The following is a 19194-nucleotide window of genomic DNA, read 5'->3' on the forward strand; positions in this document are numbered from 1 at the left end:
AATTCTGTAATTCTTTGTCTAGTTTATCTATTGATGGACCCATGTTGTTATATGTTTTAAAATGGTATGTTTAATGAATTTCAATGTCTTTGATTTATATGTGATGTCAAATTTCAACTGCTTAAACAGGAAGCAGGTAAGCAGTTTACTGTAGTTATCACTCTTCTTCACAGTTTGTATTTACTAGAATCTGTGCTTTTAATGCATCTAGATCATGTGTTATGTTTCTTAAATGACAGATTCCCAAAGGGGACTTGAATTTTATCACCAACATCCACTTAAAACTGTCATGGCAATGTGCACCTCTAATCTCAGCTCTGGTAAAACCAAGACAGTAGGAGCATCCTCCTTTCAACCATGGCTAGATTGGTCACCCAATCTAGCAGATTCAGCAAGGTTTGGGTTCAGAGAGATTCTTTGTGTCCTGGTTACTTGTTTTTTTGTTTTTTGTTTTTGTTTTTGTTTTGCTTTTTGTCAACAAGACATGAGCTAATGTCATCTGGAAAGAGGAAATTCCACTGAGAAAATGTCTGCATCTGATTACCTGTTGGTAAGTTTGATGGCCATTTTCTTGATTAGTGATTGATATGGAAGGGATCATCCCCCATTTGGGGCAGTGCTCACTTCTCTTAGTTAGGGTTTTATTGCTGTGAAGAGACACCATGGCCATGGCAACTCTTATAAAGGAAAATATTTAATTGGAGCTGCCTTACAATTCAGAGGTTTAGTTCATTATTGTCATAGCAAAAAGCATGACAGCATGCAGGAAGACATGGTGTTAGAGGAGCTGAGAGTTTTACATCTTGAACCACAGGCAGCAGAAGAGAGACCGTGTGCCATGCTGGGAGTAGCTTGAACATATATGAGACCTCAAAGCCTGTCTCCACAGTGACACACTTCCTCCAAGGCCACATCCATGAGGCCACACCTCCTAATAGTGCTCTATGAGCCAAGCATTATAACACATGAATCTGTTGGGCCATACATATTCAGACCACCACACCATCCCTGGGTAGTTGGGCTTGAATCATAAAAGAAAGCTAGCTGATCAATCCATGAGGAGCAAGCCAGTAAGTAGCATTCCTTCATGGATTCTGTTTCATTTCTTCACTCAAGGTTCCTGCCTTGGGTTTCTGCCCCAAAGGACTATAAATTGTAAGTTGAAATAAATTCTTTTCTCCCCAAGTTGCTTTGATTATGATGTTTAATCATAGTAATAGAAAGCTGAGCAGCATAGATTATATCTAAAGTACTGTAGAAAGTAATTGACAAAGACACCCAATGCTGCTCTCTGTTAATGCAAACAGATACATACCTACTCCCACACACACATATGTATACATACATGGATATGTATACTTACACACACACACACACACACACACACACACACACACACACACACACACACACAGTGGGGGGATCCCTTTCCCTGTCTCTTAATTGAAAGTGTAGAAAATCCACTCTAAAACTTAAAGTTTCAAACATCTTTAGCCAATACAAAGTTGGTCCTAAAAATATACATTCCAGGGACTATGTATTCTATGCTTGCTTGGTATCACTTATTTATAATTTACAATATTCTGGTCAATAATCTTCATTACTTCTAATAAGCAGTACTCTTAGTATCCTTTAATTGTTCATAACATGTAATTTTGAGAATTTAATACCCTCAAGCTACTGAAAATCATGAGTAAACAATATCCAACTGTTAATCTGAAAAGGGGTAGTAGGCATGCACTTTCTCCTATTCTTTTATTCTGACATTTTAAATTCCTTAAATGAATGATTAAGGAAATATATATATTAACGATTTTATGTATAGGTATATAAACCATAGGTGTATGTTTATTATTATACATACATTCATAATGTGGATCTGGTATTATATGTTTCTATTGCTCAAAAATGCCATGCTTTGAAATGTTCATTTTTAGTTACATAGTGTTCTACAAATACATATGAACTTATTACAATTGGATCAAACACATAAATAAAATATTCAGATATGTAGGGTATAAATAAAGTGAGTGAACTGGTATAATTTTATATCACCTAACCATACATTTTTAGTATAGAATGGATGTTCTTTTATCAGAATGGTTTCTGTTCTCACATCTTCCTCATCCTGATATGGTTGGTCCAGACATGCTTATTAAAACCAGTTCCCTATGGAACAGCTAGATGTGACTTACTGACTCAAGCCAGTGACTCCAACACCCTATGTAGGATGTCGGGATATCCATATACACTGTAGTCATAATCTCCTGGTTATAATATGACTCTACATTTGCACAGACCCTAACAATTTGAAGTCTTTCTGGAAGATTTATTTGGGAAATACCTTGGGTCTGAGTGGCAGCACTGATACACAGACCATTCAGTGCACATTTCAAGCACAGATATCCCTTTCCCATCAGCCCAACCATACTGATTATGGCCATAGTGATTATGATGTATATGCTGCCAGGCCTTCGCGCACTCTTACTTTAACATTGGTAATGAATAGTCCCCATGTTGGGCCTGAGCTGACTTTTAAGTGTTAATTTCAAAGATAGTCATTACCAGTATTTAGTATCTCAGAACTGATAACACAAATGAAACTAGAATTATTGTTTTTGTTCTTTGCACCTCACTTAGTAACACAGAGTTAATCAATATTACAATAATTCCAATCCAAACTATTGATTTAAAAAAGATTTGATCACACACCGTATATAAACACATAAAATTGTATTAGATACAGAACTCAGATTGCGGGTACCCATATGTGTGTGTTCAGACAGTCTGCATCTGTATCTATATCAAGATGGCAGCATGTTCATTTAGGTTTAAGTTTCTTTTCTATCCTGCATGAAATACTTAACATTTGTTGTCCTGGGACAATCTTCTCAGATGCCAGGCCCCAAGGGAAGTAAATGCATATTCAAATTCTATCATATGAGTTTGAATATGGAACAAAGACAACAGAACACTTTAAAAATATCCATCTATGTATGGTATATGTGAAGCAATACTCTAGATTGAATATTCTACATCTTTGAAGAAATCAACATATTTAAAAAGTGAATGAGGAATTTCCCTTTTATGTGCTCAGTTAAGGCCAGATCAGGTTCTGGTTACTTTTCAACTCTTCATTAGGCTTGCCATTTCTTGTTTACATCTATCCTAACTCATTCACAGACATCATTGCATAATGTCTAAATGTGTTATCTTCCAAATTTATGATCATTTTATTGGATAATATATAATATTCATTTAGATATTTTCAGAAATACATATAGAAGTCCATGTAACTCATAAATTCTGCAAAAATATAATGCAGATAAGCTACCTCTGGACTCTGTTGAAAGGTAAATTTGTATTAGAATAAGTCCTCATAATGTTCCTTTTCAGTCAAGATGATTTTATCTTTCCCTGTATTACAGAATCCACTTAAATCATGAATTATTTCATCTCCTGTCTACTAGTCACACATGTAGCTAGAGTTTTCCTGCCTGGCCCACGGTCAGGGCAAATCTCTCTCACCTGCCAGGCCCACAGTCGCTCAGACCCAACCAAGTAAACAAAGAGACTTGTATTGCTTACAAACTGTATGGCCATGGCACGCTTCTTGCTAACTGTTCTTACAGCTTAAATTAATCTATTTCTATTAATCTATACCTTGCCATGTGGCTCGTTGCTTACCGGCATCTTCACATGCTGTTTGTCATGGAGGCGGCTGGCAGTGACTCTCTGCCTCAGCCTTCCACTTCCCGGCTTTATTCTCCTCCTTGTCCCGCCTATACTTCCTGCCTAGCCACTGGCCAATCAGTGATTTATTTATTGACCAATCAGCAACACACTTGACATTCAGACCATCACACAGCACTTCCCCTTTTCTTTTTTTTCAAAAAGGAAGGTTTTAACCTTAACAAAGTAAAATTACATAATTTGGGAATTTGGGCGTAGCTTCTCTTACTGCTTCCTGCTGGAGGGAGTGCTGTATCTTATGGGGACACAAAGAAAATTTTAGGATTATGGAATAGTCCATGAGGCTGTATTGTCTGAGCCAGTTGCCTTCAAACCATTCTGGATGTTGGATCATCTGGGCCATGGTGTCATCTGAGACCTTTCAGGGGGTCTTGGCTGGTCAAACCTGATGTATCTTAATCTGGAACAAATCCATAGCCTCTGGCTTTCTGTGAGAACAAAAGCAGAGTCTCCTTTCCAAAGCAACATATCCTTATATCCAAATTTTGAAGTCAAGGTATCTCTAAAATACACATTTTGGCATAACTCAACAGCTTTTACAATCAAATGTTTTTCTGCAGTTAAAAATCCCAAAGACAACACAATCCAGATTCTCTGTATAATATTCATCTTCACATGGCTTATTTTTTATATTAATTTTACTGCCTCTTTAAAGACTTTATTTTTTAAAACTATGTATTTGTTTATATAACTGTATATATCATCTTTTTTGTCTCTTTCAAGCCTATGTATATTTTACACACATTGTAAACTATTACATCTGAATCTGTCTTATTGTGAATCTATTACTTTAAACTGCAGCAGCTGTGGCTGCTGACTCCGCCCACCTCAGCTTCCCAACATGGCGGTGGTATGCCAGCTCTGGAAGCCATCAACTCTCAGAAATAGTGGGTCTATGCTTCTATCAAAGCAGCGTGTAGCCCAGAAACCTCTTTTTGTTTTGTACTAGCAAAGGCTAAATCCACCACAAAGCTTAATGTGCCACTTGCAGACACCTCATTCCCACCATACTGCAGGTGGAGCGCACACGCTAGGAACCCACAAGTAGCTCAAACCGGCAGCTGCTGCTCATTTGAGAGAGACAATTAGGAAGCTGTTTTTAGCTCTGTTTTAGAATCTTTTCTCAGGTTTTAGGTGGAAACTCTTGCCAACACGTTGGGTGCCATTTGTAGCTAGCGTTTTCCTGCCTGGCCCAAGGTCAGAGCAAATCTCTCTCACCTGCCAGTCCCACAGTCGCTCAGACCCAACCAAGTAAACAAAGAGACTTATATTGCTTACAAACTGTGTGGCCGTGGCACGCTTCTTGCTAACTGTTCTTACAGCTTAAATTAATCTATTTCTATTAATCTATACCTTGCCATGTGGCTTGTGGCTTACCGTCATCTTCACATGCTGTTTGTCATGGAGGCGGCTGGCAGTGACTCTCTGCCTCAGCCTTCCACTTCCCGGCTTTATTCTCCTCCTTGTCCCGCCTATACTTCCTGCCTAGCCACTGGCCAATCAGTGATTTATTTATTGACCAATCAGCAACACACTTGACATACAGACCATTCCACAGCACACACACTTAAGATGGGATTTTTTTTTACATAGGAGTCAGATATTGTATTAAACAGGTTCTAGCTCATTATTCAAAAGCAGAGAGCTTGTATAGTAAATTTAGAACATATGAGGAAATCTACCACATTTTTCTTAAGAAGCTAGCATGGCATTAGTACCCAAACTAGATAAGAACAATACAAACAAAATCAGATGAATGTCTGTATGGTGTAATATCATAAACATCTAGGACAGAAAGCCTCACTATTGTATGAGAAATGACCACCATAATGCACAATAATACGTATAATAAATGAATTAACAATTAAATTCTCAAGAATACAATGGGTCCTCTATATAAGTACACATATTAATAAGTACAATTAATAATTTGACTCACCTGAATCACAAATTGAGAAGAGTATAAGTGTGTAAGTGTAGGATATGTAAAGAAAGATTGAAAAGCAAGAAATTTTTTAAAATTAATTTTGTAATAGAAATAGGATGAAACTCCTTTATAAGGGCAAAATCTTTGTGGCATGAAAAGAAAATTCTATACAATGTTAACAATTAAGACTTTATAACCAATCACACACAAAGTGGCTGCCAAAAAGTAATTATTTGGTATTTAGCATGACACTAAAAGTCCTAACAAGGGCAGTCTTATATCAAACAAGTAAATAGGTATGATAATTGGAAAAGAACAGAGGTTGAGTGTTGTCCATTGAGAAAAATTTCATACACATATCAAAGTCACATATACAAAACTGCATGTACGTATGAAACTCAGAGAAATTATGGGGGTACACATGTATGCATGTCAAACTTTATATCTGCACTTGTATTTCTATTTCTATATCCAAATCTAGGTACACTATCCCCCATATATACATATATATATGGAAATATCTAAATTTGAAAATACATTTGGGTCAAAAGTAACAAGAATGATTAGAAGAAATTTTACAAAGAAGAAGCCAAAATTCTATAGACAAATATTTAAAAGACATATTTAAAAACTTCACTATAAACAGAAATGAAACTATAATGATCCATTTTATATAGATCTATACCACTTAGTCAATTTCAATAAGTATCCAAAGATATTGTTCATTAATGTTTACAAACCTTTTATATGAGTGAAAGTTTTAATAAGCAGTAAAATAAAAAATAACTACAAAACATTTTGGATTTAATGTGAGGAAAATTTTGTTGCATTTATTTTAAGTAAAAAATGATTATGAATTGTTGGTAAGAAACAAGTAGTATCAATAGAAGGATGTTAGAAGTGCTTGGAAAGCCTAGACATATACACGAAGCACATTTTCAGATTAAGCTTATTAAAATGTCTGTCATAATAATCACCCAAAAATGATGAAACATTCAATGATTAATCCAAGCACTGCTAATGTTTATAATTTTTCTACATCAGATTCCACAAATGGAAACAAATTCTAGGTAAAAGAAATCATAATAATGAATATCACAATTTTCAAATTCATAGAAGAAAATTTAATAAAAATATGGATACATGCAAATGGATTATTTCAGAATTAACTCTGAGTGAAAATAAAAATATTTAGAATTATGACCTTAGTATCATATCATTCTTGCCAGAGTTTGAAATTTGGAAAATATTACAATATGCTACATTTTAAAAGACACAGATTTTTTAGAATTTCACACATAAATACTGCATTGACATCTTTTTCATCCTTTCTCTTCCACTCATAATACCTCTCTTACATTTCCATCTCAAATTTATGACTTTTTCTTCTATAATCCTACACCCACATACACACACACACACACACACACACACACACACACACACACACACACATTTTTTAGTACATTTGGTGTTGCACATAAGCACATATGTTTAGGACTGACCACTGAGGATTGATAATCTATCAAGAATCTTATCACTGGAGAAAACTGATACTCTCTCTTTTTGAAGTCTGATTCCTTGTAACTCTTCATCTAGGGATTGGACCTTATAAAACTCCCCTTTTATGTTGGCATATCAGTTGATATCCTCATTATTCGGGTCTTCTTTAGGCTATCATATTTTTGAGATTTCATTAGCGCAATTTCCAAGTTATATACAGTGAATACACTTTGGTCCTCAGGCCTCTACAATGTTTTCCCCCTGATTCCTGTGTTCCCTGAGTCTTAAATGTAGGGGTTGTGTTGTACATGTACTAATCACAACAAAACAACCCACAGTCACTTATTCTCTGCTTTCTGGCTAGTTGTAGATCTCTGTAATAGTTTCTGTTTATTTAAAAAAGAAGTTTCTTTGATGAAAGTTGAGTACTACACTTATCTATAGGTATAAAGATAATTATTTAAAATACTGTTAGAAGTTATATTGCTCAATATTGATTTCTCTATGTCCTGCAACCAAAGTGGATGGTGTCCTTAGTTATATGGTCTTACCATCTATTATGATGTATAACAAAGAGCATTAACAATACCATGTATTCATTGTTTTGGGTACCTCTGGGGGAAAAAAGAAATTACATTGATTTAGGCAAATGGTAGAAGTAGGTGCTCCTTTAGGATCTAAAATCTTTCCAGTAACATACAGTTGGCCAGGTTTACAGTACTAGGCACAAATTTCCTGCTACTGAGTAAACCTGATGTCCAATTAGACAGTTGTTGGTTACCCCGCAAATAAGTGCCACTATTGCGTATTGGGATAATTTTGCTAATCCAGTCATTATTGTGATCTGTAGGATTTACAGTTGGATGGGACTGCTGATTGCATTTCTCCCTTGTCTAGAATAGAGTCTTTTAAAGCCATGGGAGCTAGTATTCAGAGTGGAGCCTCTAACTCAATTCTATCTTGATTCTTGAATCTTGTGTTTGAATATGTGGTGACTTCAGGAATAGAATCCTTCCTACAAGTTCTGAGAGGCAACCAAAGGCAAGAGCAAAGGCAAGGACAATAGTCTGCATTGTTTGGGGTGTCTTTTCGGATCCCTGACCAACAACTTAAAGAGAGGTTTTTAATACCTGGGACTAGGGTTTTACTTTCTTAGATAATATATGCCTTATGCCTCTTGCAAGTAGCATTATTATCCTGTGTAGTATAGCATCATACACATATACATATATATATATATATATATGTGTGTGTGTGTGTGTGTGTGTGTGTGTGCGCGCATGTATGTATAGACGTGTGTATGCATGTGTATACATACATATATAATTTAAAAAATAAGCTTATAAAATGATATTCTTTCTTGTGGCTTTATCAGAAAACTGTGATGTTATTTATCTCTATTTTTCTTTCCTTCTTTTATTATCTCCCTTCCCATCTCCTGGTTAATATTTGCTCCCAGTTTGTATTGTTTCCCCTTTTATAAAACTATTGTTATACTATCCTTGTGTCTGGAACTCTTCTAGTGTGGTCCATTAGACTTTACTGACTTCTCAGGGTATTTTTTTGGGGGGAGGGTTATACTCAAATCTAAAAACTGGAGGTAAGATCCACAGATAAGAAAGAACATGTGGCATTTGTCTTTTGGGGTCTGGGTTACCAGTATATTCTCTAGTTCCATCACTTTTTACGCAAGTTTCACTACTTCATCTTTCACTAGAGATCCATAAAATTTCATTGTGTGTGTATATACATACATACATACATATATATATATACACACACATTTTCATTATCCATTAATCAGTTGAGGAAGTCTATATTGTTTTCATTTCCTAGGTATTGTGACTAGAGTGGAAATAAAAATGGCTGACAAGTGCCTATGGAGGTTGTCAAGCCCATGGGATATGCCAAGAAGTGGAATAGTTGGGTCACATGATAGAACAATTTTTACCTTTTTGAAATTCTTCAGATGTATTGCCATAGTGACTGCAACAATTTACAACCCAAACAGTGAATTTTCCTGACGCCTTTGCCAGTACTTTCTGTCAGTTGTTTTTGTTATTGTAGTTACTCCAATAGAGGTAAGATGAAATCTGAAAGTGGTTTTCTGTATATGGTGCCTGTTGGTGCCTCTGTCTTGTTCTGTAATTCAGATACTATCAGGTTACAGATTTTACTGAACACATCTAGCCTAAGTAGAAGAATTTAGCATGAATTTAAGCTTCTGATTAGGCCTGATTAATACTATTTAACATAATTAGAAATAGCCTTAATTTCATGCATGGAGAAATAAAAGAAAAAAAATGAAAGAAAACAACTTAATCACCCTGAAATCTTGAGCACAGGTCTGTCATCAGCCATCATAATAGCCAGGGAGACCCAGGAAGATTAGGGCCTTGAACTGAGAAATACTTACAAATTCAAAATGGGACACAACCACAGCTTAATTGTAAAAATTTGGTAAAATGAACAACATATACTTAGATGCATTTACTTCCCACATGTGAAATGTATACAACAGAGTCCTATCAATACCACAACTCAGCTAAAACTATTAATTTTGGAGAATATTTTAATAAGTTAGTGGAAAATTCAGATTGCAAAATCATACTATGTCTATAGTGCAAAAGCATATAATGCAATACTGAAAAGAATAATCCTTTGAGTGGTGAGCTAAAATTATTTCTATTTTTTTCTTTCATCATTATTTGAATAGTTGAATCTTTCTGTAGTAATAAACTCTATAGTATCAATAATTACAAATTTGTTGATATTCAGAAAATTTGTTAACTGTTGGTTATTTCCTCATAGATGATCTGAGAAGTAAATGTGTGTGTGTTTTTATGTAGATTGTTTATTCTTTTCTTCACCATCCTATCCACCAGTCCTTTCTTCTCCATTCACAGATTTAAACTCTTAGAAAACTGGTCAGAAAATTAATGGTAGTAATTATACATGAAATAAGATACTCATTAAAATAAAGTAAATATGCTGTGAAGGTAAAAAGAAAGGAAAATGCTCTTATGTATTTAAAGTCAGATATATACATGCTGCTGAGACTCTTTTCATAATCCATTAGTTCAGAATGTTGAATTAGTTAATATAGATGCCACCAAAGCCCATTTATTAGAACATGCTTGCAGTGGGTAGCTGTTCCAGCTTTGACCTGGAAGTACTACCCCCAGTGAGGCTTCTAGTAACTGTCACGCCTACCTATGGCCTGCCCCTGAGGCAAGCCAAGATGGGAGCCCTTAAGACCCGAAATCCAGATGTGCCGAATCCCTTGGTTCCTGGTGATCCTGGATGCTAGATGGCAGACTGAGCAAAGTCCTCCAGAGAACCCAGCTGGACTGCACCTCACTTCTTCCTGATCCTGTAACCTACCCCTTTACTAGCTGTAAGTTACTCCCCAAAATAAACTTCCTTTTAGCTACGTGGAGTTGCCTTAATAAATCTACCAATACATGTTACATGCTTTATCTTGATCTAGCAAATAGATTTGTATCCGAAACTAGATTTGAGAAATGCCAATCCATAAGAGAGAAGTATACAGTAGATTTAGCCAAGGTCAATCCACATTTAATTTTGTTATCATCTTTAAAATTTTACATTATTTATTATTTTCTTTTTGGAGGATTATAATATAATCATATTTCTCCTTTCCTTTCTTTCCTCTTATTCCTCCCATAAAACCCTCCTCACTCTTCATCAAGTTTGTGCCCTCTTTTTTCATTGTTATTGTATGCCTATATCTATATACATACGTATTTCTAAATATAGCATGTTCTGTTGCAGAATATTATTTTAAGGTGTGTTACTTTTGTTTATTCTCTGGAACATTTATTTAATGATGCAAAGATATGTTTGATTAAATATAATTCACCTGCAGTCAGGAGGCTGAGTAAGCAACTAGCTGACAGGAAGTGGTAGGGAGGAGCCAGGAGGAGAAGGGTTTTTAAGAAGGGGTGAGAAGAAGCAGGAGGGCTTTTTGGAGGATGTGAGCAAGGAGAGGAGCTGAGCTACTTGCTATTTAGCCTCTCTGAAGAGCAGAATTCCACCTTAACCTTTGACTCTTGAGTTCTTTGGACGGAGATTTAGTTAACTCCCTCTGGCTGTGGCCCTTGAGGCCTAACCGCTGCTGGTAGTGGCAGAGTTGCTGTTGCTGATTCGAACAGCTGTGGCTAAAAAGGCAGCAACAATTTTTAAAAAGGCCAACACTGTTCAGTATTTATAATATTATGTATATATTTGTTTTCAGGGCTGATCATTTGGCACTGGACAACAAATTAGTATTCTTCTTCCTGAAGAAGAACAATTCCTCTGCTTACAGCTTTCCTTAGTTGCCTATAGTTCTTTGTGAGGGTGGTGGGCCTCATGGCCTTTTTTTTGTCCACTTTGTCATGTCCACTGGTGTCATCCTTGTTCAGGTCGCATTTGGGCAGTCATATTGATGGGACTTTATAGGTGTAACTTCTGTTATTACTATGAGACAATCTCACAGCGTAGTCCCTAATCTCCTGTCTCTTACAGTCTTCCCCTGCCCGTCTCCCACAATAGTCCCTGACCTTAGGTACAGGAATATTCTATAGATGTATCCTTTGGGACTAGACTCCAGAACTCTGAATTTTGATTGGTTGTGGATTTCTGTCATAATTTCCATCTGTTGCAAAGAGAACTTTCTTTTCATTTTTATTTATAATCTGTCTATCTATTATCTATCTATTTATCTACTATCTATCTATAATCTATTATCTATCTATAATCTATTATCTATCTATCTATCTATCTATCTATCTATCTATCTATCTATCTATCTATTATCTTTCTATCATCTATCAATGTATCATCTATCTATCTACTATCTATCTATCTACTATCTATCTATCTATCTATCTATCTATCTATCTATCTATCTATCATCTATCTATCTATCATCTATTTATTTTGGTGGTGGTGGTGGTTAAAATACTCAGTGGATTCTATATTGCTTCTGGGCCTAGAGCTCGAGAGCTGCTGGTGGGGCATTCCATTTCCTCTTTACCACTACAGGCTTCTGGCCTTTTACAATTGCACTGACTATGATGATGGCTGCCATGATGAGATTTGCTGAGGATGGCCCTGGCACTCTTGTGGATGGTTATCCTCACAAAAAGTGGCATGTTTTCAGTGACTGGATCCCAATTTCATGACCACCAAAACCATTTCACCACTGGCCACAGCTTTCACTCCCATAGTCTTGAGATGAATCAGTTACAGCAAAATGAGTAACAAGCCTTCATATTGTTGGGCTCTGTGTATTATGTTTGCTTATTCCCCTTGATCAGGAAATTGGAACAATTCAGCAGGTAGAGATGCATGGACATGACAGTGACTCCTCTAATTATGACAACTAGCAACAGAAAGAGGAGTAGTTTCCTTGACAAGAGAGACTATACTTATATGTAGGTATAAGGATTTGTTGTTATGGATTATGCTGCTTTGGTAAATTAGTGTTTGTAAGTTTTCTTCCAATAACCATATTGCATAATTATTATATGATAATATATAGAGAGATAGATTGAAATAGATGGAAGGATGGATAGATAGGTAGATAGATAGATAGACAGACAGACAGATAGATAGATAGATAGATAGATAGATACCAGCATAGCTGAATATGTCCAGAAAGACAATGCTTTCTTGATACTGTAACAAATTTTTATAAGCAGACTATTTGGAAAAACCACAAAAACACAAACGTATTTGAGAGAGCTAAAAGTCAGAGGTCCAGAGCATCTCGAAGTAGTATTGAAGTATCATCTATGTTGTATTTATACAGAGAGACTCAAGGGGAGTGTGCTGGATAATTTAATCTCAAATTGACGCAAGCTAAAGACATCTGAGAAGAGGGAACCTTAATGAAGAAAATGTCTCCATAAGATCTGGCTGTATGCAAATCTGGAACTTTTTTTTTAAATTAGTGATTGATGGGAGAAGGCCCAGCCCATTGTGGATGGTTCCATCCCTTGGCTGGTGGCCCTGGGTTTTATTAGAAAGCAGACTGAGCAAGCCATAAGAAACAAGCCAGTAATCAAGACTCCCCCTCTTGCTTCCAAATTCCTGCCCCATTTGAGTTTCTGTTAGAACTTCCTTTGACAAAGAACAGTGATATGGAAGTGTAAGCCAAATGAATCCTTTCCTCCCCAGTTTGCTTTTTGTTCATTGTGTTTCATCACAGCAATAGAAACACTAACTAGGGGAAGGGAAAATCCATTTTCTTTTTTTCTCAAAGAAAAAGACAACTGTATTAACATAAACATATTTTAATTCTATTCTATCTCACTAAATACTTGAACAATTGTTCACAAAATTTTCTTGTACTGTGAAATATTTTAATGAAAAAGACTTCCCCAGTCATATTTTAATGCTATTGACAGTAAAATTCAATGATGATGAAATATAAATCAAAGCATCTATTTTATAATTTTCAAAAGGCATCATTGTTAACTTTATCACATTATCTATCAAATGGCAAATCATAAAAAAGGAAAACCAAGCCGGGCGGTGGTGGCGCACGCCTTTAATCCCAGCACTCGGGAGGCAGAGCCAGGCGGATCTCTGTGAGTTTGAGGCCAGCCTGGACTACCAAGTGAGTTCCAGGAAAGGCGCAAAGCTACACAGAGAAACCCTGTCTCGGAAAATCAAAAAAAAAAAAAAAAAAAGGAAAACCAGTTAGTAACTCACACAGGGAAAAGAGCCCAAATGAATAGTGTCCTATTCAGAAGTCCTTACCTAAATCTATAGCTTGTATTTCCCATCTTCCTCTTGAAGTTTCAACATGGCAGGTTTTATATTGATATGTTTTATCCACTTTGGAATTGACTTTGTACAGAATGTATGATGAAGGATGACAAGTTGACTACATCTGGAATTTATTAAATCCAAACAGCTGGGCACCCTGTGAGAGATTTTTTTTTTTCCTTAATGAAATCATTTGAAGTGGGAAGAACCATGTCCAATTTGAATACTTGAGATGCTTCTCCAATCCAAGATTTTTGTGGTGGAAAGATCCACCTTTATCTGGGCCATATCTTCTACTGGTAGCCTATGACAAAGGACATGGAAGAAGGAAGCTTGCTCTCTCTTTGACTGCTTGCTCTCACTCTTGCTAGTAAAACCACTCCTTCACTGGTATTAGAGCATATTTCTCTGAGATTCCTGTATATAATGAAGACCAACTGAGACATCCAGCCTCATGGACTGAAAAACTACTGGATTCTTAGACCTTCCATTGGTAGACAGCCATTGTTGAACAAACTGGACCACAGCCTGTAAACCACTCTAATAAATGCAAAAATTATATTATTGTAATATATATAGTATATATGATATATATTACACATGTAATATATACATATTTATGTATATATATATATATATATATATTTATACTTTATGTTCTGGTCCTCTAGAGTCGCAGTTTCATCCTGTGGGTTGAGACTACTTCTGAGGTCAAACTACCCTTTCAGAGGGGTCGCACATCAGATATTTACATTATGATTCATAACAGTAGCAAAGTTACAGTTATGAAGTAGCAAAGGAATATTTTTATGGTTGTGGGTCACTACAACATCAGGAACTATATTAAAACTTCTCAGCATTAAGAAGGTTGAGAACCACTGCTCTAGACAATGCTAATTAATAAATGAGTGATAAGGTATATGTTCATTCTTCCCCATGTAGATATTTGGTTTCCCCAGCAACAATAGTTGAAAATGTTTTCTTTTTTCCAATGTGTGTTTTTGACAACCTTGCCAATATTGAGTGGCTGAAGTTGCAAGACTAGTATCTCGATTCTCTCCTGTATTTCATTGATTTACCTTTATATTTCTGTGACAGTAGTATGCTAATTTTGTTACTATGGATTTGCAATAATCACAATACCTTCAAGCATACTCTTTTTGCTTTAAATTGCTTTTACTATCTAGGCTCTTTATACTCTGTATGACTTTAGATACTTTAATTTCTAGTTGAACAAAATACTGTGTTAGGATTTTGATTGGGCATGCATTGAATCAATAGATTGCTTTTTATAGGATGTATGACCATTTTCAGAATATTAATTCTACAAATCCATGAGATTGAGAGGTTTTGCCATTGTCTAATATCTTCTTTAATTTCTTTTAAAAAGTTTTTATTAATTTATATTTTTCTTTGAAAATTTCACACATGAATTCAATAAATCTTTACCATACCCATCCCTACTTTGTCTTTAAATCTTTCTAGGAGTAACTGGGATATCTCCTTCCTTCCCAACTTCATGGCCTCTTTTTGTGAATTTTTCTTATTTACATATTTTTTCTATTTTTAACCCATTGACTCCAGTTCATGAAGCTCATATTCATATGGTTGATGATCTTTAAGGTCTCTTGTACGTAGAATAATATTATGTGATAATGTGGATTTTTGGGTTTCTTTTTTTCCTATTTCCATCCTTTTATTTCCTTCTCTTTTCTTAGTGTCATAGCTAAGGCTTAACGAACTATACTGAATAGGAGTTTTTCAGTGTACGCACAAAGATTTTTATCATGAGATGATGGGTAACACTAATCACTTTAACAAATTGGCTTTTAATTGTCTATCATTTTCTCTTTGTAATGTCTTAGAGTCTCTCTTAATTTCTGAGACACCTTGGTAGAAACATGGTTATGTAATTTTAGTAGAAAGATGTTGTTTCTCTACATATACAGAATTCATTTCTATCTGCTTTTCCATTTTTAAAAACTATTTTGTCAGAAGACTTTATATATTAATTTATTCACATCTTGAAATTTATAAATTTTTTCTTGTACGATGAGTAACGTGTAACATGTTTCCTAGGTTTGATTGAGATGGCATATGTTATTAAATGTATTTCATATACTGAGCCTTGTTTTGTTGTTTTGTTTTGTTTTTAATCTAAAACAAAGAACTGGTATAAAAATTAAAATGTCTATATGAAGACATTAAATAGTGTAAATATTCCTGGAAAAGATTAGGACACAAATAAAATAGTGCATTATCATTGAGTTTATCTTCTCTTGAGTTATGAAAGGATTTATCATAGATTTCATGTAGCAATGTTCTTCCCTTTTCTTTTTAGACAATAATAAAATTACACTTTTTATTTATATAATTTAATTTTATAACTCGTTCATTTGTATGTTTCGAACATTATAAGTGTTAAGCATCGGGAAGGTATCTAATTTTGGAGTCACCTTTTTACCTGTCAAATAATAGAACATTAGCAAGAAAGGTATAACTTCTGATTCCATTAGAAAAGTCTTTGTAGAGATGGTATTTTATAGAGAAGCCTGAAAATTACTTGAACTACTAGGGATTTTGGAAGAAATAGATGATTCAAAGAAATATAATGGTGAAGATATCCTGTGGCCAGGAAGCAATGATAAAAGGGTCTCCTTTGACCCTGTGACAATGGTTATTGATTATCTTGTGATAAAAATGGATAGCTGTAATTCTTTGGCACTTAAATACATGTTTCCATGTTATATCTGGCTTTAAATTCGATCTGTGTCCATTTCAATTTTATTAAGTGTATCACAGTAATTAATGTTTTCCAAGTCTTTTCATGTTGTTTTGTAGTTTGGTAATGAATATGTTAATACATCAGTCACAGTGGCAATGATACTTTAAAACCAACTGATCTTTTATTTGGGTTATATCCAGCGCATTCAATGGTTCTCAGTATGATCATGATTTCTAAGAGCAGTCTTAGGTACTATCCATTTTTTTAATCAAGGACACCAACACTTGCCCTAACTACACTCATAATTGTTTGATAATGCCTAACAATTCGAGAAATAGATTGTAGACAACTGACCCTTAAATCTTTTAGCTAGATGACCCTCCATCTTAGATTAATGGGATGATCAATGATGCTGGGACAAGCCTTATAGACATCAGACATGAATCACTATTTTGATGGGATGATTTCAAACCAAATGACAGGCCAAGTGTTACTTTAGACACTTTGATGAAATGTTTCAGAAAAATCAATAAACCTTGAATTTATGACCCATAGTTGTCTATGAAAAAAATGATTATCTATTATGAGGATAAAAAAGAGGTCATTTTTCTATGTCTCTAAATCAAAAGTTACCATGAATATAATCCTACAGTCTGTGATGAAGTTTCTTTTTAATAAACAATCTATGATGAGTATATGCAATGATTTGCAAGTGAATAAATATAGAAATTAAGTGTGTAGGATATTCTTGATTTATTTTCAAATGGTCACATTTTAGTTTATTCATGCTCTCCTTCAAGAACATATATAATTGTGAAGTACCTATTTATACATGTAAGTAAAGGAATATGATTATATTTGCGCACATATACCACATTAAAGAACCTAAGTATCGAAATGTCCTGTAGGAAAGACATTTACACATTATTCCATAGAGCTATGTGAATTTGGAGTCTGGTACCAAACGCTTTGTAAGTATTTGTAAATCAATCAAATGTAGTGCCAATCCTCTATCATTTATGTTCTAGATCTATATGAAGATAATAAAAAATAAATAAACATAAAATCTTCGTGTGTGGTATATTTTGAAGTTGGTAATCTGAGAGTCAATGGCCAAAGGAAACTAGTTACAGAAAGAGGCAAAGAAAGCTTCATATGACAGTGTGGTCTGCAGTTTGACAAAAACTAGTCCGATTAGGAGATGAGAGTACAGGCATTAAAGGCAGGAGGAAAAACATGTGTTCAGAGAAAACCGAAGCAGGAAAGAATTTAACAACATTGAAAATTATCAAAGCACAGCACAGCTGGAGAAGAGAGAGGGGGGAAAAAGACCTAAACTGAGATCGGTGCTGTCTATTGCCCAGATCATACAGTTCCTTACAAAGTATAGTTAACGGTGTGGATTTTGTTCTTAATGCAAGGTGCAGCCATTTCCAGCTTTTAAGTATCAGAGTGCTGGCTTAAATAATCGACTCCGGATATCATGTAATGATGGTCTAAAGCTGAGATAGAGCAAATGTGGAAATAGCAGATGGGAAATGTTGGCATCAGTCCATGAAGACATTACAATGACTTCACTGTGACAACAGAAATTGAAGTAGAAACTGACAGAATCAAATGGTATCTAGTGGGGAAAAAGTCAGAATTTAATGAATGTTAAGATGTTATAACAAAGACTGTTGTTAGGTAAGCAAAATAATGGCTGTCTATTCTTTAAAACATCTCCCCAAAGCATATAAAAATCATGATGTATATGTCTAGAATGAATTTTGTGAATAGGTAGAGAAACCATATTTTATGTGTCTCAGGGTCTAATAACATAGAAGCCTCTATTTGATAGTTAAAAAGTACCAGATTTATTATTTTTCTTTTATTTTTTATGTGTCCAAAATGCTTCAGAAGACATACTTTCAATTAATGAAACAAGTTGAAATTTTTTGCTTATAGTGTTTAAGGCTTGAAGTGATATTTAGCTTTTGATGACTGAGATTTTGTTAGTATATAATTTATAATAATAAACTAAGCTGTCTTTTTTATTTTTAATTTTTAGCATGGTTTTAATTGAAATAGAATTACATCACTTTCCCTGGCCTCCCTTTTGTCCCTCTAGGCTCTCCCAGCTGCCCTTTTTCCAACCTCTTCCACGTCCCTCTCTTAAGTAGATAGTCTCCTTGCTTTGAGTATTATTGTTACATGCATTTATATGTGTATTTGTATGCACAAATATATATAAATATAACCTACTGAGTCAGGTTTTATTGCTAGTGTTCAATATAGTTTCAGGGCTAGTCTCTCTGCTTTGGAAAGTCAACAGGAGGGCTCATCCCTGGGAGAGGTTAATTCTCCTTATTCTGGAAATTTGTAGTTGCCTACAGGTTTTTATTTTGTCTAGTGGTGGGACTCTGAGCAATTTTTCCTTTCTAATATTTACATATCTAGTGATAATTGCCATGGTTACATTCTTGTTTATGTAGCCATTTTAAGAGACTGTTTCACAGGAGATATC

At 35.0% G+C, this 19194-nt stretch overlaps 1 pseudogene; it reads right to left on the reverse strand.

The window, feature by feature from the left end:
• Positions 1-12179: 12179 nt before the first annotated feature.
• LOC131918452 (large ribosomal subunit protein eL28-like) lies at positions 12180-12546 on the reverse strand (annotated as a pseudogene).
• Positions 12547-19194: the final 6648 nt, after the last annotated feature.

This window comes from Peromyscus eremicus, chromosome 1, assembly GCF_949786415.1.
Source record: "Peromyscus eremicus chromosome 1, PerEre_H2_v1, whole genome shotgun sequence".
Classification (NCBI taxonomy): domain Eukaryota; kingdom Metazoa; phylum Chordata; class Mammalia; order Rodentia; family Cricetidae; genus Peromyscus; species Peromyscus eremicus.